Source organism: Schistocerca cancellata, chromosome 2 (genome assembly GCF_023864275.1).
Source record: "Schistocerca cancellata isolate TAMUIC-IGC-003103 chromosome 2, iqSchCanc2.1, whole genome shotgun sequence".
NCBI lineage: Eukaryota > Metazoa > Arthropoda > Insecta > Orthoptera > Acrididae > Schistocerca > Schistocerca cancellata.
Genome location: NC_064627.1, coordinates 26485925 through 26511311, shown reverse-complemented (window position 1 = coordinate 26511311; position 25387 = coordinate 26485925). Strand labels below are relative to the sequence as shown.

Below are 25387 nucleotides of genomic sequence, written 5' to 3'. Positions count from 1 at the left end.
TGCACTGTGGTCCCATGTGAAAGTGTGACAACATGATGTACATCGTGTAGCTGAGGCTTCGGAATAGGTACCAGCTCATTATTCACTAGTCGGATGTGGGTTCCCGCGCCCGGGTTCCCGGGTTCGATTCCCGGCGGGATCAGGGATTTTCTCTGCCTCGTGATGACTGGGTGTTGTGTGATGTCCTTAGGTTAGTTAGGTTTAAGTAGTTCTAAGTTCTAGGGGACTGATGACCATAGATGTTAAGTTCCATAGTGCTCAGAGCCATTTGAATCATTTTTCGGATGTGGGAAACCGCCTAAAAACCACATCCAGGCTAGCTGGCACACAAGCCCTCTTATTTTATCGCCGGAAGGCTTATCAGTGTATCTGGGAAATGTATTTCCATCAAGTGGAACATTCGATCGTGAGGTGTCTCTTCTGAGTTCGTCCATTTGCGCTGGTCAAATCAGATGCCAGAGAGAAAGATGCACAATTTTTTTTTTGCCTGTTTCAGAAATTACAAAAGAAATATTAAATCCATGAACTGTTCTAAACAGTCAGTTTATAAGAAGAGATCTCGCTCGTCACTGTAGAATGTCTGTATGAAAAGGTAGGGGAGAATGTAAGCACATCACTGGACGATTACGTCACAGGACTTCTTCCCAGACACAAGCCATTGCAGATGCCGCAGGGTCCAAAGTTGGCCTGGTCGTCAGTTCCTCAATACTAACGTGCAGATGAGCTGCGATCGAAAGGATCTTCCAGGATTATACGCCTCTATAGAGCACGATGATTTCAGATATTGGTAAATTAAAAGTTACCCAGGAGTGCTCCTTTGCCAAGCATATGATTTGGCGTACCAGTAGTGAATGAAGGGCTTTACACAAGGGGAACAAAAGCTGATGGTAAATTAATGTTTCATTGGAAGAAGAAGTCATCCCAATCGCGGGTCGAAAATGAGTTACATACACACACACACACACACACACACACACACACACACACACACACACACACAAGTCACATACAGCATCTACCCCATGAATCCAAAAAATTTCCAGACTTGATCAATAAAAAATGGATAAATATGAAGGTGGCTTCAGCTTTTCAGGTGCTCTTGATAGGTGAACGCACAGAACGTTGGTATAACTACGTGAAGCTGTCACAGAAGTCCTTCTTTAGGATGTTGTTCAACTCGTAGGTCAGATTGGCTTGGATGTCGGTTAGGTCCTCAAAGCATTGACCGTTCATGTGAATATATGCACTTTGCCTTTTTCTTTTTGCTGTGTTTGTATTGAGAACACCAAGCCACCGTGGTGATTATTTCCAGGAAAGATTGTCCGCGTTTTGTGTTTCAGTCAAGTCGCGGCTGGCATTTACGTCGTTGTTTTTTGTTCGTCATGCAGCGCGTGGAGGACAAACATTACACAAACTTTTTTCTCCTCCGAAAAATTTTGGCTCAGAGATGACACTCCACGGTGATTTGTGACACGAGAACGTTGACACACAACGTCAGCACGTCAGCTACGTATCACTACCTGCTCATAACTGGCCGTTGTTTACAGTTGTTAGTTAAAGCCGCCCCCTAGGTACTGGTGCGACGTCGCGTGTACGCCAGGAGCGAAGTCAATCTCAGAACGTCTTGGACGGGCGGTGTACGCTCGCTCCATCTGCGATCAGCTTACAGACCATTGTGTTTTTGTTTTTCTCTGCTAGAGTGCAGATAATTATCTGTCATCATTTGAGTACAAGAAGAGCCGATACAAACACAAACTATGTACTTTCATTATTGTACTTTCAGTTGTTTTGCTACTGGAACAGTAAGACTTATTTATCGAGTGTTGGAGTTGACGTACGTACTGATGTTGATAACGTAAGAAGAGCAAAGACAGAAAAAATAAATGATTATGAACGAAAGAAGGTAAACAAAAAAACTTTGCACAACAGCGTAAAGTTTCTGGCTCTTGAAAAGTATGCATTACAGAATTCTCATTTTACAAGCTTGAGTATAGAATGTATGTGAAATATTCTTTCCCTGAAATAGCTACAGAAGAAAAATTTGGCCGGAAAAGGGGAAAGGAGAAATGGTGCTGCGGGATGTAGTCTTTATGGCACGTCAATTAAAAACTCAGATACGTTGACTTTATGTTTGTAGTAAAATTTCAACATCTTGTGAATCACATGGTCTGTATATACACTATGTGATCAAAAGCATCCGGACACCCCGAAAAACATATGTTTTTCATATTAGGTGCATTGTGCTGCCACCTACGGCCAGGTACTCCATATCAGCGACCTCAGTAGTTTTTAGACATGGTGAGAGAGCAGAATGGGGCGCTCCGCGTTACTCATGGACTTCGAACGTTGTCAGGTGATCGGCTGTCACTTGTGTCCTAGTCTGTATGCGAGATTTCCATACTCTTAAACATCCCTAGGTCCACTGTTTCCGATGTGATAGTGAAGTGGAAACGTGAAGGAACACATACAGCACAAAAGCTTACAGGCCGGCCTCGTCTGTTGACTGACAGAGACCGCTGAAGTTAAAGAGAGTCGTCATATGTAATAGGCAGACATTATCCAGACCATCACACAGGAATCCCAAACTGCATCAGGATCCACTGCAAGCACTTTGACAGTTAGGCAGGAGGTGAGAAAATTTGGATTTCATGGTCGAGCGGCTGCTCACAACACATACATAATGCGGGTAAATGCCAAACGACGCCTCGCTTGGTGTAAGGAACGTAAACATTGGACGATTGAACAGTAGAAAAGTGTTGTGTGGAGTGACGAATCACGGTACACAATGTGACGATCGGATGGCAGGGTGTTGGTATGGCGAATGCCCGGTGGACGTGTGTCATCTGCCAGCGTGTGTAGTGCCAACAGTAAAATTCGGAGGCGGTCGTGTTATGGTGTGGTCGTGTTTATCATGGAGGGTGTTTGCATCCCTCGTTGTTTTGCGTGGTACTATCACGGCACAGGCCTACATTGATGTTTTAAGCACCTTTTTGCTTTAAGAACAATTCGGGGATGGCAACTGCATCTTTCAACATGATCGAACACCTGTACGTAATGCACAGCCTGTGGCGCAGTGGTTACGCGACAGCCGGCCGAAGTGGCCGTGCGGTTACAGGCGCTGCAGTCTAGAACCGCAAGACCGCTACGGTCGCAGGTTCGAATCCTGCCTCGGGCATGGATGTTTGTGATGTCCTTAGGTTAGTTAGGTTTAACTAAGTTCTAGGGGACTAATGACCTCAGCAGTTGAGTCCCATAGTGCTCAGAACCATTTGAACCATTTGGTTACGCGACAATAACATTCCTGTAATTGACTGGCCTGCTCAGAGGCTTGACCTGAATCCTATAGAACACCTTTGGGGTGTTTTGGAACGCCGACTTGGTGCCAGGCCACACCGACCAACATCGATACCTCTCCTCAATGCAGCACTCCGTGAAGAATGGGCTGCCATTCCCCAAGAAACTTTCCAGCAGCTGATTGAACGTATGCCTGCGAGATTGGAAGCTATCATCAAGGCTGAGGGTGGGCCAACTCCCTACTGAATACCAGTATTACCGATGGAGGGAGCCACGAACTTGTAAGTCGTGTTCAGCCAAGTGTCCGGATACTTACGATGAGCGGGACTGCTACGGTCGCAGGTTCGAATCCTGCCTCGGGCATGGGTGTGTGTGATGTCCTTAGGTTAGTTAGGTTTAAGTAGTTCTAAGTTCTAGGGGACTTATGACCTAAGATGTTGAGTCCCATAGTGCTCAGAGCCACTTACGATGACATAGTGTATCTCAGAACGGAGACTGAAGCTATTTATAAATCTAACGTTGAGGATGCTGGTTGTAATATCGACCTTGTAATTGATATTTAAAGGCATACTGTACCTGACTCTCCATTTATATTAGTCATTCATTTACTCCGTATGTTTTCTTTTTACACTCCTGGAAATGGAAAAAAGAACACATTGACACCGGTGTGTCAGACCCACCATACTTGCTCCGGACACTGCGAGAGGGCTGTACAAGCAATGATCACACGCACGGCACAGCGGACACACCAGGAACCGCGGTGTTGGCCGTCGAATGGCGCTAGCTGCGCAGCATTTGTGCACCGCCGCCGTCAGTGTCAGCCAGTTTGCCGTGGCATACGGAGCTCCATCGCAGTCTTTAACACTGGTAGCATGCCGCGACAGCGTGGACGTGAACCGTATGTGCAGTTGACGGACTTTGAGCGAGGGCGTATAGTGGGCATGCGGGAGGCCGGGTGGACGCACCGCCGAATTGCTCAACACGTGGGGCGTGAGGTCTCCACAGTACATCGATGTTGTCGCCAGTGGTCGGCGGAAGGTGCACGTGCCCGTCGACCTGGGACCGGACCGCAGCGACGCACGGATGCACGCCAAGACCGTAGGATCCTACGCAGTGCCGTAGGGGACCGCACCGCCACTTCCCAGCAAATTAGGGACACTGTTGCTCCTGGGGTATCGGCGAGGACCATTCGCAACCGTCTCCATGAAGCTGGGCTACGGTCCCGCACACCGTTAGGCCGTCTTCCGCTCACGCCCCAACATCGTGCAGCCCGCCTCCAGTGGTGTCGCGACAGGCGTGAATGGAGGGACGAATGGAGACGTGTCGTCTTCAGCGATGAGAGTCGCTTCTGCCTTGGTGCCAATGATGGTCGTATGCGTGTTTGGCGCCGTGCACGTGAGCGCCACAATCAGGCACACGGCCAACACCTGGCATCATGGTGTGGGGAGCGATCTCCTACACTGGCCGTACACCACTGGTGATCGTCGAGGGGACACTGAATAGTGCACGGTACATCCAAACCGTCATCGAACCCATCGTTCTACCATTCCTAGACCGGCAAGGGAACTTGCTGTTCCAACAGGACAATGCACGTCCGCATGTATCCCGTGCCACCCAACGTGCTCTAGAAGGTGTAAGTCAACTACCCTGGCCAGCAAGATCTCCGGATCTGTCCCCCATTGAGCATGTTTGGGACTGGATGAAGCGTCGTCTCACGCGGTCTGCACGTCCAGCACGAACGCTGGTCCAACTGAGGCGCCAGGTGGAAATGGCATGGCAAGCCGTTCCACAGGACTACATCCAGCATCTCTACGATCGTCTCCATGGGAGAATAGCAGCCTGCATTGCTGCGAAAGGTGGATATACACTGTACTAGTGCCGACATTGTGCATGCTCTGTTGCCTGTGTGTATGTGCCTGTGGTTCTGTCAGTGTGATCATGTGATGTATCTGACCCCAGGAATGTGTCAATAAAGTTTCCCCTTCCTGGGACAATGAATTCACGGTGTTCTTATTTCAATTTCCAGGAGTGTATAATAAAGTTCAGTTGCTGTAGTGGAAAGAAAAAGGTATTCACTTGATAAGCAACCACGGAACTGTAAAATTGTGCACTGATCAAAACGTAGAGAAAGTAGTTTCCCACTCATTTTCATTGAACCAGAAATATAGTAAGTCAGCTCATACAAATACTTAGGTGTAAAAATTTCTAGGGATATGAAATGGAATGACCTCATAGGCTCATTCAAAGGTGAAGCCGGTAGCAGACTTCATTTCATTAATAATGTGATGGGAAAATACACTAAGTCTACAACGAGTGCTTTCAGAAATTTTTTTACAACCTATCCATCCTAGAATAGTGCCCAAGTTTTCAGGACCCACTCCAAACAGAACTGATAGATGATGCACGTATGGTCACGGATTTGGTTGATCCATGGATGAAAATCACGGACATACTGAAGAAAACTGAAGTATCAAGTCACTTGAAGGCAGACATTCACTGTTCCACGTACCTCCGTTTATTTTCTTCCAACGACCAGTATCAAGTGAGGGATCTAAGAATATACTATGGCTCCCTGCGTATCACTCACGTAGGGGCCACGAAGACAAGATCGGACTAATTTATACGTGCACAGAGCATTTAAATTTCACTCTGTCTTCGCGCCAAACGCGAATAAAATGGGAAAAAAAGCCAATAAGTGTCACCATGGCAAGTACCCTCTTCCGTGCTCTTCGAGGTGGTTCAGCAATGTGTCATCAGTGTTTTCCTCCAGTGATCCTTGTCGATCGTGCATCGCCATGCTGCCTCTTTGGTTTGATCGACTGTGACAGTTTTCCCCCCAGTGTGTAGTGAGGGCAGAGAGGTGCTATTTAGGCGTGAGCGCCGTGACGCCGGAGATCGAGTGGGTTGTTGAGAATCAGCCAACCAGTGGGGCTGCGGGCTGCTTCTGGCGGTTAACGGGTGGTTAACAGTGCAGTTCAAAGAATAAATGTTGTAAGCCCATGTAATGCTTAGCATCTTTCAACAGATCTTTTGGGGAAATTTTGAAGTATGAACCACATCTTTCCGCCTCACACTTTTTTCTACATCGTATTTTGTGCTTCAAGCTAAATAGAGCATGTTAGGTAGTTAGTTTAGAAAGTTTAAAAAGAGAAATCGATTGGTTGAAGTTAGACATAGTGAGGGTTAGTGAAGTTCGGTGGTAGGAGGAACAGAACTTCTGGTCAGGTGAATACAGTGTTATAAATACAAAGTCACAAAGAGGTAATGAAGGAGTGAGTTTAATAGTGAGTAAGAAAAATACGAATGCGGTAAGCTGCTATGAACAGCATAATGAAAGCATAATTATGTCCAAGAGACACACGGAAGCCACACCTACCACGGCACTAAAAGTTTATATCCCAACTAGCGCCAGAGCCGATGAAGAGAATGAAGAAATGTATGAAGAGACAAAAGAAATTATTCAGGTAGATAAGTGTGATGAAAACTTAATTGTGACGGGAAACTGGAATTCGAAATAGGAAAAGCAAGAGAAGCAAAATTGTAGGTGAATATGGTCTGTGGGAAAAGAAAAAAAGAGGAAGCCGCCTGCGAGAATTCTGCATAGAGTGTCATCGCTAGCAGTTGGTTTAAGAATCATGAAAGAAAGTTATATAATTGGAAGAGACCTGGTGACATAGGAAGGTTTCAAATTGAATGTATAGTGGAAAGACAGAGATTATAAAACCGGACTTTAAATTAAGACATTTTTAAATTAAGACATTTCGAAGGGCAGATGTGGATTCTGGCCACAATTAATTGATTATGAACTTAATATTAAAGCCAAAGAAACTGAAAAAGATAAGAAATTATGGAGACAAGACTTGGATAAGTTGCAAGAACCAGAGTTTGTTACAAGTTTCATAGAGAGCAATGGAAACGACTGACTAGAACAGGGAATTCAGTAGAAGACGAATGGATACCTTTAAGGTAAAAACACAGGTCCTAATAGAAATCCTTGGATAAGACAGCAGCTACTGATTTAATTGATGAAAGGTGAAAATATAAAATTGCAAAAATGAAGAAGGCGGAAGGGAATGCAAAAGTGTAAAAAATGAGATTCTCAATAAGTGCCGAATGGCTAGTCAGGAATGGCTCGAGTACAAATGAAAGGACTTAGAAGCATATTGCATTAGGGGAAAGATATATACCGCCTACACAAAAATGAAAGAGACCACTGGAGAAAAGAGAGACATCTGTGTGAGTATCAAGAGATTAGATGAAAACCAGTCCTATGCAAAGAACGGAAAGATGAAGGACGGAAGGATTATATACACTGTTTATACAGGCGAGATAACTTGAAGACAATATCATGAAAATAGGACAGGACACAGATGAAGATGAAATGGGAGATACGATACTGCAGAAGAATTTGACTCAGCGCCGAAAGATCTAATTAGAAACAAGGCCACTGGAGTAAAGTACATTCCGTCAAAACTACTTGGGAGAGCCAGTCACGACGAATCTCTTGCATTTGGTTGCGAGATGTATGAGACAGGAGAAATACCTTCAGACTTAAAGAAGAAGGTAATGATTGCAAATTCCAAAGAAAGTAATTGCTCACACGCGTGAAAATTACCGAACTAACAGCTTAATATGTCATAGTCGCAAAATACTAACGCGAATTCTTTACAGATGAATTGAAAAGAAGACGGGGAAGATCTGTTTATATTTCGGGAAATGTAGGGACACGCGAGGCAGTACTGATCATACGACTTATGTTGGAAGATCTACATCTACGTGATTACTCCCCTCTTCACAATAAAGTGTCTGGCAGAGGGTTCAATGAACCACCTTCAAGCTGTCTCTCTCTCGAACGGCACGCGGGGAAAATGAGCACTTAAATTTTTCTGTGCGAGCCCTGATTTCTCTTCTTTTATCGTGATGATTATTTCTCCCTATGTAGGTAGCTGCCAACAGAATGTTTTCGCAATCGGTGGAGAAAACTGGTGATTGAAATTTCATGAGAAGATCCTGTGGCAACGAAAAACGCCTTTGTTTTAATGATTGCCACTCCAATTCACGTATCATGTCTGTGACACTATCTCCCTTATGATGATGATGATGATGTTTGGTTTGTGGGGCGCTCAACTGCGTGGTTATCAGCGCCCGTACAATTTCCCAACCTTTGCTCAGTCCAATTTCGCCACTTTCCTGGATGATGATGAAATGATGAGGACAACACAAACACCCAGTCATCTCGAGGCAGGTGAAAATCCCTGACCCCGCCGGGAATCGAACCCGGGACCCCGTGCTCGGGATCTCCCTTATGTGCCATTTCTGTGGCGCGTTGCGTATCCGGCACTATCGATAGAGACTTGTATTTCTGTTTCCGTCTGGTTCGGCCTGCGCAGGCGCTGAGGCGGCTGCTGCGCTCTGGAACGTTTTTCGCGGGGGGCCGCGCGCTCGGCTCGGCAGTTGGATTCGCACCGAGCTGGCGGTGTTTTGCCTTCCGCCCCGGCACGGAGCTGTGGTCTCGTTGTTGGCGGGCCTCGTTGATTTGGCCGTTGGGCGGTGGGGCGTGTTGTTGACGTGCTGTGGTGGACAACTGATGGATCCCCGCACGCGATCGCTCGAGGTTCTGGTTTCCGCACCCAGGAGTTGTAAGGACTGCAGGGCAGGCTTTCCGTGTGTTTGCTCTGTCCGGTCTGCGTGGCGGGGTTCGTTTCACCTTACTTCAGCTGTTGTTTATATTTTTTGCGTGATTTCATTTTTGGCCGGAGTCTAGGTGTCGAGTTTTCTGCTGGTGTGTACCCGGTCGTCGCCCCCGTTTTCCCGCCCGGGGGGCAGGCGTATCTGTTGGTGGGAATTATTTAGCAGTGTGTGTTTAGCGTGGACCCGGTGTGCTCACGCGCCCTGATTCCGAGTTGAAATTACTGTGGTCAGGCTGGCTCGGATGCTGGAGTGTGTTTTATTGGTTTTCTGGCTTGTTGGGGACTGCGCGCGCGCCTGTTCCGTTTTGGGATGTGGCAGCAGTCTGATATTTTTATGTGTGCTTGTTAAGTTGCTAGCAATTGCTTTTAGCCTTGTGCTTACTTATTTTTATTGAAATTGCTGGGCATTGTCATTTGCCTGTTCTTTTACCTTTTTTTATTTTTAGTGTCAATTAAGCCTAAGATGTTGTCCAAGGTGCTAGCAATTGATTTTAGCCTCGTGTGTACTTAATCCTATTTAAATTCTTGGGCATTCCCATTTGCTTGTTCTTTTACTCTTATTTATTTGTTGTGCCAGTTAGCCCTAAGATGATGTCAGACCTTGGTATCTGTCAACCTTATTTTGGCTACTAGCGCTCAGGTGCAATATTGCCGGGCCTATCCCGGATTTTGTCATTAATTGAGATCCTTTTATACTGTATTTTTAGTAGTAGGTTTGCCAAGTGCACTTTCGTATGGTATTTATTATGTCCCTCCCCCCCCCCCCTCCTCCTCCTTCGTGTAATCTGATTTTGGTAAAATTGCTAGGTGGCTTGTGTTCTTTTATTACCTATGTAAGTTTGCCCGCTGCTGCAGTCGTAACATGTTTTGACCGGCAAGCGGTCCATGTTGGCTAAAGTTTCAATGTGGTCTGCGCTGTTGAAATCAGCAAACTTTCTGCAAGGAAGCAAATGTTGGGCTTTGCCGTACATATATTTATTATTTGAGCTAGTCATGTACGTGTTGTTGTGTTAAGGGTTTCAGGGCATTTTTAATTGAGATACCTTTTGGAAATTTTATCACTCTTTTAAAGAAGGTATAGGAAGGAGTAACTTAGAGTGAAAATTTAATTGTAGATTATACAATTGTGCTACACATTATAAAATTAAACTGTATTATGTGAAAGTATGTAGTTTAATGCACAATGATTATTTGTTAATGTATTAAATTGTAAACAGTTTTGTTTGACAGTGATTCAAACGACACAAATAAGTTTCTCTGTTCACCTGTGGAATGTAACACTATTATTACCTCATATTGTAAGCAGCTTGATTTGTTTGTGTCACTGTAATTTGTAAGCCACAGCGTAATTTATTAAAATTAATTGTTTTGGGGAAATAAACCTTGAATTTTATGTCCCCTTCTCATTAACCGAATCCCATCAAAATCGTCCGCTCACCCTATTTCGCGATAAAACAAAACGAGCTGCCCTTATTTGTACTTTTTCAATGTCATCCGTCAGTCCCACCTGATGCGGATCCCACACCGCACAGCAATACTCCAGAATAGGGCGGACAAGCGTGGTGTAAGCAGTCTCTTTAGTAGACCTGTTGCACCTTCTAAATGTTCTGCCAATGAATCGCAGTCTTTGGTTTGCTCTCCCCACAATATTATCTATGTGATCGTTCCAATTTAGGTTATTTGTAATTGTAATCCCTAAGTATTCAGATGTATTTACAGCCCTCAGATTTGTGTGACTTAGCGCGAATTCGAAATTTAGCTGATTGCTTTTAGTACACTTTTCTTTTTCAGGGTCAGTTGCCATTTTTCGCAACATAGATCTCAGTGTTTACGCAACATTAGCATTTTTTGGAGATCGCTAAGTGTGGGAGTCAGCCGGAATACCTTCTGGATGTGGGAGCCAGGGCCTGAGCGCGCTGGAGCGGACATGATGATCAACTCCGTAGTTAGTGGTCTGTAATGGAGGCCTTGCCTTTATTAAATGATTTAAGCTGCTTTGTTACACCGAGGATATCTACTTCTATATTTCTCATCTTGTCAGTTGTTCTTGATTGGAATTCAGAAATATTTACTTCGTCTTCTTTGTTGAAGAAGTTTCTGGAAACCGTGTTTAAAAACTCTGCTTTAGTGGCACTGTCATCAGTGACTACACCGTTGTTATCGCGCAGTGAAGGTATTGATTACGTCTTGTCACTGGTGTGCTCTATGTATGGCCAGAATCTATTTCGGTTTACTGCCACATTTGGAGACAGAATTTCGTTGTGGAAATTATTAAAAGCAGCTCCTGCTGAAGTACGAGCTATATTTCGAACTTATGTAAAACTTTGCCAATCGTGGGGATTTTACGTTCTTTTAAATTTGGCATACTTTCTTCGTTGCTTCTGCAACAACGATCTGACCCGTTTCGTGTACCATGGGGGATCAGTACTATCACTTATTAATTTATGTGGTTTATATCTCTCAATTGCTGTCGACACTATCTCTTTGAAAACATCCCACAACTTTTCTACACTTACATGATCAGATCGGAAGGACTGAAGACTGTCTCCTAAAGAGGCGTTAAGAGCATTTTTATCGGCTTTTTTAAATAGATATACGTTGCATTTCCTTTTGATAGTTGTAGGAGTTGCGGTATTCAGCCTAGCAGCAACTGCCTTGTGGTCGCTAATCCCTGTATTCGTCACAATATTCACTATTTGTCCAGGATTATTTGTTGCTAAAAGGTCAAGTATGCTTTCGCAACCATTTACGCTTCGTGTGGGCTCGTGAACTAATTGTTCAAAATAACTTTCTGAGAAAACATTCAGTACAATTTCGGATGACGTTTTATGCCTGCCGCCGGCCTTAAACGTACAATTTTTCCAGCATATGAGGGTACATTGAAGTCACCACCGACTATAATTGTATGGGCGGGGTACTTACTTGAAATGAAACTCAAGTATTCTTTGAACTGTTCAGCAACTGTATCTTCTGAGTCGGTGGGTCGGTAAAACGATCCAATTAATAGTTTACTCCGATTGTCAGGTAAACCTCTACCCATACTATTTCACACGAAATATCTACTTCAATTTCGCTACAAGGCAAACTATCTCTGACAGCAACAAATACTCCACCATTAACTGTATTTAATCTATCCTTTCTGAACACTGTTAGATCGTTTGAAAAAATTGCGGCTGAACTTATTTCCGGCTTTGCCAGCTCTCTGTACCTACAACTATTTGAGCTTCAGTGCTTTCTATTAGGGCTTGGAGCTCTGGCTCCTTCCCAACACAGCTACGACAATTCACAACAACAATACCAATCGTTTTTACACCTACCTTACTGTGTTTTAGCTGCCCACTTTTAGACGGATAGAGAGATTAAGATAGATTAAGGAAAGGAAAACCTACTGAGCCGTGGAAGGGGAACAAGGGGGAAACAAATGGCAAGCTGGGAAGACAATGAAATTTAAATAACAAGTTTCCACAAATATGGCTTCACAGGTAAGATTAAAATTATGATTGTTAAAATTTTTTTCTGTTATCGTAGCAGTAGGCAAGATAAAATTAGCTCAGTTAACAAAATACAATTATACCAAAACTCAAATACACTCCTGGAAATTGAAATAAGAACACCGTGAATTCATTGTCCCAGGAAGGGGAAACTTTATTGACACATTCCTGGGGTCAGATAAATCACATGATCACACATGACAGAACCACAGGCACATACACACAGGCAACAGAGCATGCACAATGTCGGCACTAGTACAGTGTATATCCACCTTTCGCAGCAATGCAGGCTGCTATTCTCCCATGGAGACGATCGTAGAGATGCTGGATGTAGTCCTGTGGAACGGCTTGCCATGCCATTTCCACCTGGCGCCTCAGTTGGACCAGCGTTCGTGCTGGACGTGCAGACCGCGTGAGACGACGCTTCATCCAGTCCCAAACATGCTCAATGGGGGACAGATCCGGAGATCTTGCTGGCCAGGGTAGTTGACTTACACCTTCTAGAGCACGTTGGGTGGCACGGGATACATGCGGACGTGCATTGTCCTGTTGGAACAGCACGTTCCCTTGCCGGTCTAGGAATGGTAGAACGATGGGTTCGATGACGGTTTGGATGTACCGTGCACTATTCAGTGTCCCCTCGACGATCACCAGTGGTGTACGGCCAGTGTAGGAGATCGCTCCCCACACCATGATGCCGGGTGTTGGCCGTGTGCCTGATTGTGGCGCTCACGTGCACGGCGCCAAACACGCATACGACCATCATTGGCACCAAGGCAGAAGCGACTCTCATCGCTGAAGACGACACGTCTCCATTCGTCCCTCCATTCACGCCTGTCGCGACACCACTGGAGGCAGGCTGCACGATGTTGGGGCGTGAGCGGAAGACGGCCTAACGGTGTGCGGGACCGTAGCCCAGCTTCATGGAGACGGTTGCGAATGGTCCTCGCCGATACCCCAGGAGCAACAGTGTCCCTAATTTGCTGGGAAGTGGCGGTGCGGTCCCCTACGGCACTGCGTAGGATCCTACGGTCTTGGCGTGCATCCGTGCGTCGCTGCGGTCCGGTCCCAGGTCGACGGGCACGTGCACCTTCCGCCGACCACTGGCGACAACATCGATGTACTGTGGAGACCTCACGCCCCACGTGTTGAGCAATTCGGCGGTACGTCCACCCGGCCTCCCGCATGCCCACTATACGCCCTCGCTCAAAGTCCGTCAACTGCACATACGGTTCACGTCCACGCTGTCGCGGCATGCTACCAGTGTTAAAGACTGCGATGGAGCTACGTATGCCACGGCAAACTGGCTGACACTGACGGCGGCGGTGCACAAATGCTGCGCAGCTAGCGCCATTCGACGGCCAACACCGCGGTTCCTGGTGTGTCCGCTGTGCCGTGTGTGTGATCATTGCTTGTACAGCCCTCTCGCAGTGTCCGGAGCAAGTATGGTGGGTCTGACACACCGGTGTCAATGTGTTCTTTTTTCCATTTCCAGGAGTGTACAAGTTAAAATTTAACACACCTGGCGACAACCGCCCGCTTACAATATTTCAAAACATTATTCAGTCTCATAGGTGCGCAGATGTCATTACCAAGGGGAGTGTGCGAACCAACTTGAAGCAACTACAACATGGCATAGACCAAATAACAAATTTGGCAGTCTGTGCAGAGAAGTCGGCAAGAAACGGTAAACAAATCAGGAAACGATCACCGTCGCTCACATACACATTCGGGCATGGGCACAGAGGAGCCAACCTTAAGCCAGGGAGATAGGGGAGGCTGGGTGAAAGAAAAAAAAAAAACTATTCGTCACGGGGCCTGCCGAACGACTGGACGGGAACTGTCACAATTCACTCACCTTAAACTTTACGTACGACGCCCGGGCGAGGAAACGGGAAATCGTACGGGCACAGGCCAGCAAAAAACCCAAGACAAACACACAGAATCCCATAAATTCCAAAACATAATTTAATCAATTGTCCCCCAAAGCCCTGGAACTTGGCACAAGCGAAATTACAGGTCACAGGATCCAAAGACACTCTGCAGAAAGGTAAGGAGGGAAAAGGTTAAACAAAGTTCTGCAATGGCACAATAGAACGCCAATAAAAACACACTAAGTAAGGTACATCACCCCACAGAGTGCCGAGAAACAGGAACACTGGGGTTTGCCCACGTGTCCGACACAATCGTAACAACGATGATAATCTTCTTAGCCATAGCACGCTGAAACACAAAAACAGCACCAAACTTCCGAGGACGGAAAAGTACTCTCCCGTAAATTATATCCGGGAGCAGCACAGCCACAAGCTCCTGCCAAGGCGCGGTCCGGGGAAATCGCCGCGAGAAAGATAATCCAGCACGAGTATCGTCACCCAGACCTCAGCAATGCGCAGCCAGGCAGGGTAGGAAGGCTGGTAACCAGGCGACGACTCCAACCACCGACCCGGGCAGCAGCAGGTAACACTAGCCCCGGCCAGCGACAACGCGGAGGGACCCACCGTCCGACGCAAAAGGCAGTGCTCGCGCCCAAACTCGACTGCCCGCGCACACAACACGCCACCGGGCAGAGACGGCGCCACCCACTGCCAGGAGGCGCCCCGTAACGGAGAAAGAAACACCACTCGGAGGCCCAACGGTCGAGAATCGATCGGGAATACCGACGCCAAGGCCCACCTGCGTTTATAGTATTTGTAGACTTAGAGAAAGCTTTTGACAATGTTCACTGAAATACTCTCCTTCGAAGTCTAAAGATATGGGGTAATAAATAGGAAGCGAAAGGCTATTTACAACTTGTGAACAAGCCAGACGGCAGCTAAAAGAGTCGAGGGGCATGAAAGGCAAGTTGTGGTTGAGAAGGGAGTGAGACAAGGTTGCAGCCTATCCCCGATGTTATTCAAAATTGCTATGAGCACTATGGGACTTGACATCTATGGTCATCATTCCCCTAGAACTTAGAACTACTTAAACCAGCAGCAAAATAAGTGACGATGGCTGAAGTGCGGAGGTTTTGGTATTTGGGCAGCAAAATAACTGATGATGGCTGAAGTAGAACGGATATAAAATGTAGACTGGCAATGGCCAAGACAAGCTATTCTGAAGAAGAGAAATGTGTTAACATTTAATACAGACTTGACTGTTAGGAAGCCTTTTCTGGAGGTATTTGTCTGGAGTGTATCCACGTATGGAAATGAAACATAGACGATGAACAGTTTAGACGAGAAGACAATGAAAGCTTCTGAAATGAAATGTGGTGTTACAGAAGAATGCTGAAGATTTGATGGGTATGTCACTTAATTAATGAGGAGGTACTGAGTAGGATTGGGAAGAAAAGAAATTCGTGGTACAGCTAGACTGAGACCATATGATAGGGCACATTTTAATACGTCAAGGGATCATCAGTTTAGTATTGGAGGGATGTTTCGGGGGGGGGGGGGGGGGGGGGTTAAAAATCGTAAATGGAGACCAATAGATGAGTACAGTAGGCATACTCAGAAGGATGTAGATTGCAGTAGTTATTCAGAGATAAAGAGGCTTGCACACAATACAGTAGCAAATAGAGCTGCATCAATCCAGTCTTTGGACTGAAGACCAAACAATAAGAAGAATTATTTATGTATAGTATGGGCACACATATCGCGAAATAGCAACAAAGTATTAGCTTAGTTTTATCAAAGTTCTTTACACGAAAATGTTTAAAACAGACTTTTATAAAGACGTTGCTGTTATAAATCATGGTTTAAAAAATACAAATAACTAATAACAAAACTTCGGTACATGACTTTTCTTTAAAAATGTCTTTAATTTCCAAATTTACTTTTTATTTAAGTTTGTGTTAAGACAGTATACAAAATTTCAGTGTACAAAATTTTAACTAATATGTACCAGGAAATCAGAAAAAGTCAACTTCCGAGAAATTCAGGTTAAAGCTTCTCTACCTACCCTCCCTAACACTAATCCATCCCACGTCCATATTCATCTCGTTTCTGGTGCTATTCTCCCTCGCTTTTCTTCTTCATTCTTGTTGTTGTTTCTCTGGTGGGTTCCAACACTAATTTGTCTGCTTCAAAGAGTTTTCTGCGGTCAGTGGCAATTAAAGTCCTTTTCCTATTTAGTCCACCAGGCACTCCCATCAGTTCCAAAACCTTAAGCCTTGACGCCGGACCATGAATGAAACACAGCACAGCATTCAGCACACCTATTTTCAAAGTACATTAGTCCAACCAGAACAGTTTTTGGTATCCACTTCCATATACAGTTGCTAAAACTCTATTTGGTTTATGTGTCCCGCCATCTAATTACTTCGCCAATAATCTTGTGTCAGTAAGACATTAGAGACTGAAAATATGTAAAAAAAGAAACAGGCGATAAGAGAATTCTTTTTTGACGTAGCTGTCTGCCCGACTTGGGTTCCGTCGTCATGTGTGGCGACACTTTTAAATTACTCTGATTTTGAAGCTTTTTTCGTGCAATTTCGTCGATGTGAACTTTTTCTTGTTCAGAAAAATACAGAGAATTTTTTTAGGCAAAAATTAAAAAAATCGATTTTTTGACACTTATTCACGTACGGCCTCAAGTTGGCTACAGGGGCTTTTACTGTCGGCCGCCGTGCGTGTGTCAAGTAAAGGGCGGTGCCTGTGGGTGTAGGTTGTTGTGATAGCAGGGGCAGTCTCCACTCGTGAAAGTGGTGGGTGTATCTTGGTGGTGTCCTGTCAGTGCAGGGAGGTGCATTTGTGCGGACCAGCCATCCAACTGGACTGTACATCAGAGCTGAATTATCAGCAGTATTGTGGCACATTGTGATAGGGTAAACGCGGGAGTCGCGTTCGTACTTCATGGCTACGGTAGTCTGTCGCCACAATGTTGCTATAGTCACTGTCAAAGCAAACTGTAACATTCTAACCGCCTTCCACAACATTCGGATCTACCAAAAAGTGGCGAGGAATTGTTCTGTGACGATAGACTAGTTCTTAGCGCCCTGGTTAAAGATTGTTTATTTATCTGAAACCTCAGAAAGGTTCATTGAATACTTAAGAAACTTGCAATATTCTAAGTAGCCATTAACTTTACGGTGACCCGACTGCCGGGCACGTTATTTGGTCCTCTGAACTGTTGTGAATGCAGAACTACAGATAACTAAAGATTCCGTTTTAAACTACCTTGGGCGTTTTTGTGTACGGTTAGCTGCTTGTAGTAATCGATTCATGTTACAGGAATTTGTTATATACATACTGCGTTCTGTGCAAAATTTTGTAAATTCAGCCTGAGCTATAGCAAGTGGAGGACTCAAATCATGGTGGTCACTTTGACTGAGAGTGACTCTCGTACTACTGATGGCAGAATATGACACCATCTGAGTAAACTGAGTGATTTGTTGTTAACTTCATTTACTCTCTTCCGAATTGTCTCACTTATAACTATTTTCTGTCTGCTGCGAGCTTGAGTCTTGATATTATCTTTAAGTATTAAGAATAGGCTTCGGGAAGCACACATTTGTTACAGGCTCTATACGTTACTGTGTTTTACTCTCAGATTATGTTACTGAGTTTTAAACCAAGGCTGGAAAAATAAAATTTGGTACAGTTGAACAGCACGTTCTTGTGTTATTACTTGTTCAGGCTCTTATCAAAAATTGTAAAATCTAGAAATTTCACGCAACTACAGTTAAAGTTAACTAAAATTGGTTTCATTGAAACATATTTGAGTTTTAAGTGAATTTCTGATCCTACTGATGCTTCATTACTTGGAGAAATGCGTGATGCGCACTGTGCTGTCTTACAATACATTTATTCACTACCGGTTTCGGTCATGCTCCATCTTCACAGTGGAGAAACATCTAATCATCTATTGTAACAATTTCACATGCCATACATGCCGCAACAGATATTATTCCACTACGAAGACGATCCATGATCGAAACCAGTAGTGGGTAAATATACTGAAAGACAGCATTCGAGTTGCTGACGAGAATAATATACCGAAGAATGGAAAAGATAATTTAGGATGTGTTACAGGGCGATCAGTTTCTCTTTAGGAAAAGTAAAGACAAAAAAAAAAGAAAACATCATAGGGGCAATTCTGACTTTGCGGTTGATAATGGAAGCAAGACTAAAGAAAAAATCGAAACATGTTCATAGGGTTTATCGACCTCGAAAGTCAAATGGAGCAAGATGTTGGAAATTCTGAGAGAAACAGTGTTAAGCTGTACGGAAAGATGGGTAAAATATAATATGTACAAGAACCAAAGAGAGAAATAAGAGTATAAGACAGAGATGTAGTCTTTCACCCCTACAGTCCAACCTTATACATCGGAGAAGCAATGACGGAAATAATAGAAAGGTTCAAGAGCGGAATTAAAATTCAGTGTGAAAGGATATCAATGATAACATTCGCTGATGACATTGCTATCCTCAGTGAAAACGAAAAATAGTTTCAGGATCTGCTGTATGGAATGAACAGTCCAATGAGTACAAAATATGAAGTGAATGTAAATCGAAGAAAGGCGAAAGTGATGATAAGTAGCAGAAATCCAATGAGTACAAAATATGAACTGAGTGTAAATCGAATAAAGGCGAAAGTGATGATAAGTAGCAGAAATGAGAACAGTGAGAAAGTAAACATTGCGTTTGGTGATTATAAAGTTGATGAAGTTAAGGAATTCTACTACCACGGCATCAATATAACCCATGATGGACAGAGCAAGTAGGACATAAAAAGTAAACAAGCACTTGTAAAAATGGCATTCCTGGCCAAGACAAGTTTACTATTATCAAAAATATATCTTAATTTGAGGAAAAAGTTTCTGAGAAAGTACATTTGGAGCGCAGCATTGAATGGTAGCGAAACATGGACTATGGGAAAACCGGAAAAGAAGAGAGTCAAAGCATTTGAGATGTAGTGCTACAGACGAATGTTGAAAATTAGGAGGACTGATAAAGTAAGAATCGGGGAGGAAAGGAATATGTGGGAAACACAGACAAGAAGAAGGGACAGGACTACAGGACATCAGTTAGGACATCAGAAAATAACTTCCACGAAACTAGAGGAAGTTTTAGAGATAAAAATTGTAGAGGAAGACAGAGGCTGGAATAGTCCAGAATATAATGAGAACGTAGGTTGCAAGTAGTCCATGTATATCAATGCTGTTAACAGCTGACCGAAAAATATTTTTTATGCTTCATTAGTTTTCCGTGTTGTGGTCTTTGGTTCCACTTTGTGACTGGCCATATTAAATTGACATTTTTAATTTACTTTCTTAAAACGTAACTTACTTCATAATAGAGTGTCGAAGTTTTACTTTGTGCGGTTCTAGGCGCTACAGTCTGGAGCCGAGCGCCCGCTGCGGTGGCAGGTTCGAATCCTGCCTCGGGCATGGATGTGTGTGACGTCCTTAGGTTAATTACATTTAATTAGTTCTAAGGTCTAGGCGACTGATGACCTAAGAAGTTAAGTCGCATAGTGCTCAGAGCCATTTGACCCATTTTTTTACTTTGTAAAGAGAATAACTTGAATTTTCCGGTCAATGGTTTGAATAGAGTCTTTAATTGTTTTATACATATGTTTAAAGCTATCATCTGACCAGTTTTCATAATTTCTTTATTGGGTTTTGAAAATAAGTGTGTAAATATCTTTGTCAAAATGAACCACTTAATTTCAGCCCAACACGTCACCACTGCTTGTCCCCTCCCTACCACTGCAATGGAAGCAGAGCATGGTTACGAGAGAGTGGTTAGGTTCTGATCCCATGCTGTGGTAGGGCTAGGTTAGGATGTGTTAATAATTTGTGTATTGATTGGTGCATGGTTGCACTGTATTTCTTTTTGATTGCGGGTCAGTGCCAGGGTGTGTCATAGAAACAAGCAATGTTACGTGGTTATCTTGATTTAAACCAGGATTTGCTGGTTATGAGCTCACTATACGCGGTGAAAGGCTTGAAACCTGCATTGAGCAACTACGACAGCACATGCGCTGGGTGCTGGGCGGCGGCCTTGTTATCAACGCGGAAACCGTTGGCAAGCTGAGTGGTGCCTGTTCTTGTTGGGGCGACCTTCTTGATATCGTGCAGGCTAGTATGTCGTTATTGCAAGGAAGCGTGCTCAGCCGAGTGGAAGTGTTTCCAGTACGGACTCAAGAGAATCATTCAGTCAACCGGATTCAAAACTGAGATGTACGAAGAACGCACCCCAAGCAGAAATGAGTCATTCACAACTAGCGGGATAAAATAAGGAATTTGCAATTAGAAATTTATTTATTAATTTATTATGTTAACGTATGTTGTGATGGGGCTGAGGTCTCTGAGCAGACTGATGGAAGTCTGAATAGGCAGAGTGTTGTAGCAGTTGTGTAGTGGGTTGTGTCAGTGTTGCTAAGTGCTTCTAGCTTAGCAATAGATTCCAATTAAAAGCACACCCAAATTTTGTGGTTTTTTGGGTTTTGGACATGAGTGAATTTAAATTTAAATGTCGTCTCGCCGTATGGAAATTTAGAAGAAAAATCACGAAGGTTTTTATGGAGACTTTATCTTCGAGCTACTGTCGGGAAAGCTTGTTGAAAGGACGTTTGTCCGAGAGATGTCGGTATGGACTTGTAAACCGCTGCCCGCATCTCGTGGTCGTGCAGTAGCGTTCTCGGTTCCCACGCCCGGGTTCCCGGGTTCGATTCCCGGCGGGGTCAGGGATTTTCTCTGCCTCGTGATGGCTGGGTGTTGTGTGCTGTCCTTAGGTTAGTTAGGTTTAAGTAGTTCTAAGTTCTAGGGGACTGATGACGATAGATGTTAAGTCCCATAGTGCTCAGAGCCATTTGAACCATTTTTTTGTAAACCGCTATGTTTATCGTACCCATGGTGTTTCTGAGAAATGAGCCCAGTGTACTGGAAATGAACACGTAACAATAACGGCACTGTGTTCAGAGATCTCTGAAGCTGATGTGACAAATACACACTCCGACAAAAAAATAAAACTCCGCACCACGAAGAAATTATCAGCATGGGACTGAAATGTGTAGATTTTATGTGTATCTACAGACAAACAAATGATTACAATTCCAGAAAAAAAACTGCATGATTCATTCAAGAGGAAGAGCTTCACAAATTGAGCAAGTCAATAGCGTGTTGGCCAACCTCTGGCCTCTATTCAGGCAGTTATCCGGCTCGACATTGACTGACAGTGTTGCTGAATGTCCTGAACGATATCGAGACAAATTCTGTCCAAATGGCGCGCTAGATCGTCAAAAGACGGTGACGGTTAGAGGGCCGAGCCCATTATGCTCCAAACGTTCTCAATTGGGGAGAAATACGGCGATCTAACTGGCCAAGAAAGGAATTGGCAACCTCGAAGACAAGTAGTAGTAACTCTCACCGTGTGTGGGTGGGCGCTATCTTGCTGAAATGTAAGCCCTGGACGGCTTGCCATGGAGGACAACAGAGGGCGCCACCCGTGACAAGCAAAGGGATCTTGCTATGAAAAAAATGTTGTACTCCAGACCATCACTCCTGTCTATCTGGCCGTATGGGAGATGCCAGCCAGGTTGGTATCCCACCGCAGTCCGGGGAGGCTCCAGACACATCGTCGCTGGTCACCGGTGCTGTTCGAAGCGTGACTCATCACTGAAGACAATTACACTCCAGTCAATGAGATTCCAGGCGGAACACGTGACTGGAGATGCCCCGGGCAGCTGTGGGATATCAACGTGACTCTCGCTCGCGATGTGGCCCAACAGCCAGGAGTGTTGGTCTGGTGTGCCATTTCATTTCGTAGCTGGACACCTTTGGTTGTGATCCGCGGCACCCTCACAGCACGAAGGGGCGATAAGGGGTTCCCTCGTAAGAGGGTGGAACTACATTCGGACTGGTCAGAGCACACATCACGGGAAAGATCTTAACTGATTACTTAGCCCCTCTTCTGCGTAATAACAAAGAGAATAGGCACTTGTGGTTATATGAATGTGTTATCCCGATTCATGAGGCTAGTTCCCAATTAATCAGTGTGCCGTATGCTCCTGGGATTTGATTGTTCCGGCGTAGTGTGTTCTATCTCTTTCGATTCGCTTTGCGGTGAGCGGGTTGGTGCGCCCTCTGGGATTCCGCGCGGGAAGCCGAAAGGGAGTCTCGGGCAGAGCGAGAGCGAGAGAGAGAGAGAGAGAGAGAGAGAGAGAGGGAGAGGAGAGACGAGCGGGCCTGGGCGGAGCGACGCAGGAAGAGCAAACGTTAAAACCTGCGAAGATCCCAGCGAGGATCCCCCCACTCTACCTCCCTGCGACACTCACCCCGCACTCAGCTCGCCCACGACGGGTCCCCACCCCACCCCCATACCTCGCTCACGAACGGGACCTCACCCCACCCCCTATAGTTCCCTCACAACGGAAGACCGGAAACAGTACCTGCATTTGAGTATGGAAAATACGACTGTCTTCATAACGTTTTTGTTATCAGTGTCATTTTTATATTCTTCATTTCTTTAGGTCTAATGAGTCAAGCTACATTTTATAAACATAAAAATATTGAGTCAAGTGAGGATATTGTAAACAAGAAGGCCTGTCTATTCTTATTAGATTATTGCTTCTATTCAGTAGCAGAATATTTTGGATGTTTGAGATACAGAGACTAGAAACAAGATAGTGAAGCTAATGCAAATAGTGCAAGCTGTTTGGTGGATAAAGCTTACACTTATGTCTTTACTGACATAATACAGTATTTTTACTGTGCTGTTTTGGTTTGTGTTTGTTCTGTGTCTTATAATCTGGAAAGGTTTTTTGGATGAATAAAAGAAATAAACTCTGTTGCCATCTGCGGCATCGTAAGCTTCTAGTACCGACATACGTAACATTTCCAACCACATTATTTGCGAAGTGTAGTTTTCCCGAAAGATCACGTTATATTAAGCGATTGATTTGATGATAATTGGCTCACATTATAATTAACACACAGCACGTTTGTACTTCGCTTTCATTTATTATTTTAAATCATTCGTGATTTTTTGTTCCGCTTGTTGTAAATACCATTAGGTACCGGAAATCCATTTTAAGTTATAGACACTTCTACTTCATCAATAACACACAGTTACAATCGTAGTCGTGTCTGTAAACGTTTACATTACTACCTGAAACTTAAAGTCTTTGCATTATACATTGGAAATTTTTCATTTTCTAGTTCTCGTTCTAGGAGTAACATATCTGCGACGATGTGTATCGTTTTGCTCCGGTTGGGCGGAGCATCTTGCTGATCAGGGGTGGAGCTTAAGTGGGGTGGGCGGGGACTATGTGTCGGGATCTTCGCAGGTTTTAAGCTCATGTCGCAGCAAGACCGCGGAAGTCGTGTCGGCAAGTGGTGTGAGTGTGGCAGTTGCATTGGGGCCGGCCGAGCAGCGGAACTGGAGGTGCTGCAGTGACTCGCTGTCGTTCGAACTGTTTACGAGTCCAACCTTCCTCACGCTGTGGCTACGGGCTGGTGTTATTCTGGCCATTACCTTATTAGCCGCATTTGAATTAATATTGATAAAGGTGAGCTGTTAGTTTGGTGCATCTTCACCTGGTGGAGTTACAGCGAGACTACTTTCCGTCGTATTCTGGCTTGCGCTGCTGAGCAGTGAGTGTTCCCACGTCGCGTGTCGAAATACTGACTTGTGCCCTCGTTGATTTGCGTATGAACTGGAGTGCCTATGTGGGCGTGTTTGCTTAAATTGTTGATGAAGTGTTTCACAACACCCTTACTTGAGTGTCTTTAAAATTGCATTTCAGTTCGTTACTGAACTTATGTCAGTTAAGGGACGCCCAAATTGTCACGCTAGTCAAGTAAAGTTTAAGTCTACTGTGACACCACTGTTTACCTGTTGGCCTACGACTATTGATGGATTTCTGTGGTAAAATTCAAATGGAGGCACTGTCTTGTTAACTTGTCTGAACTGAATGTGCTTCCCTTGTAAAACAGTTTATTACTGATTCTGAGTCGTTTAATCAGTGGTAGGGCACTCGTTGTTCTGGAGCAGACTGTACTTGGCATTAATTGCATTGTCTTGGTAAATCGGTGTGCTACGTAAGATTATAACGCAAGCTCCATTGTTGGTAATATTTACCATTTAATTATATGATTTGGTTCTGTGAATCATTGTGGCACACAAAGTCACGTAAGACAGTGCTGTAGTGGACAGATATTGCTATACGTCTGTGATATTATTTCCTGTAAGACATTGTGCCCATTAGGTTATGTAAGGCTTAAATACAGTGACCAGTTTGGTAATTTTCTGTGTTTAGTAATAACATTTTACAAGCATTATAATTTTGGGAAAGGTTTAAATCTCATATTCAAATGGTTCAAATGGCTCTGAGCACTATGCGACTTAACTTCTGAGGTCATCAGTCGCCTAGAACTTAGAACTACTAAAACCTAACCAACCTAACGACACCACACACATCCATGCCCGGGGCAGGATTCGAACCTGCGACCGTAGCGGTCCGTCGGCTCCAGACTGTAGCGCCTAGAACCGCACGGCCACTTCGGCCGGCTAAATCTCATATTTGCAGATTGTATGGTGTTAGATAACTTGTTGATGATTCCTGTTAAATCAGCTGATGTAATTTAAATTAAACAAGTTATATGTCAATATGTTGTTACCAGTACCTTGCATGACTTTTCTTGCGCAATAAATTAAAATTTATATTCTATTCTCAATTTGTTGATCAGCCCTCCACTCCAGCAACCCCTGTATCTTGCTCCCAACCATATTAAGCAGGTACTACGAAGATTACTATCCAGCATTTATCACGTGTTTTCTCAGCGTTTGGTGCTTGTAGTACGCCCCAACCACACTATCCAGAACATTCCAGAAGTTCTGCTTTGGCAGTGCCATCCGCCATGAAACTAAGACACCATATCATCCACAGCCGTCATTTTCAGAATGCGTGAATCGTAACTTGGAGTCA

At 44.4% G+C, this 25387-nt stretch overlaps 1 protein-coding gene across 1 annotated transcript in view; it reads right to left on the bottom strand.

Moving 5' to 3' along the window:
* The window catches only part of LOC126143634 (gamma-interferon-inducible lysosomal thiol reductase-like), a 148121-nt gene that overhangs the window by 118297 nt on the left and 4437 nt on the right, over nucleotides 1-25387 (bottom strand). The window lies entirely within an intron of this gene.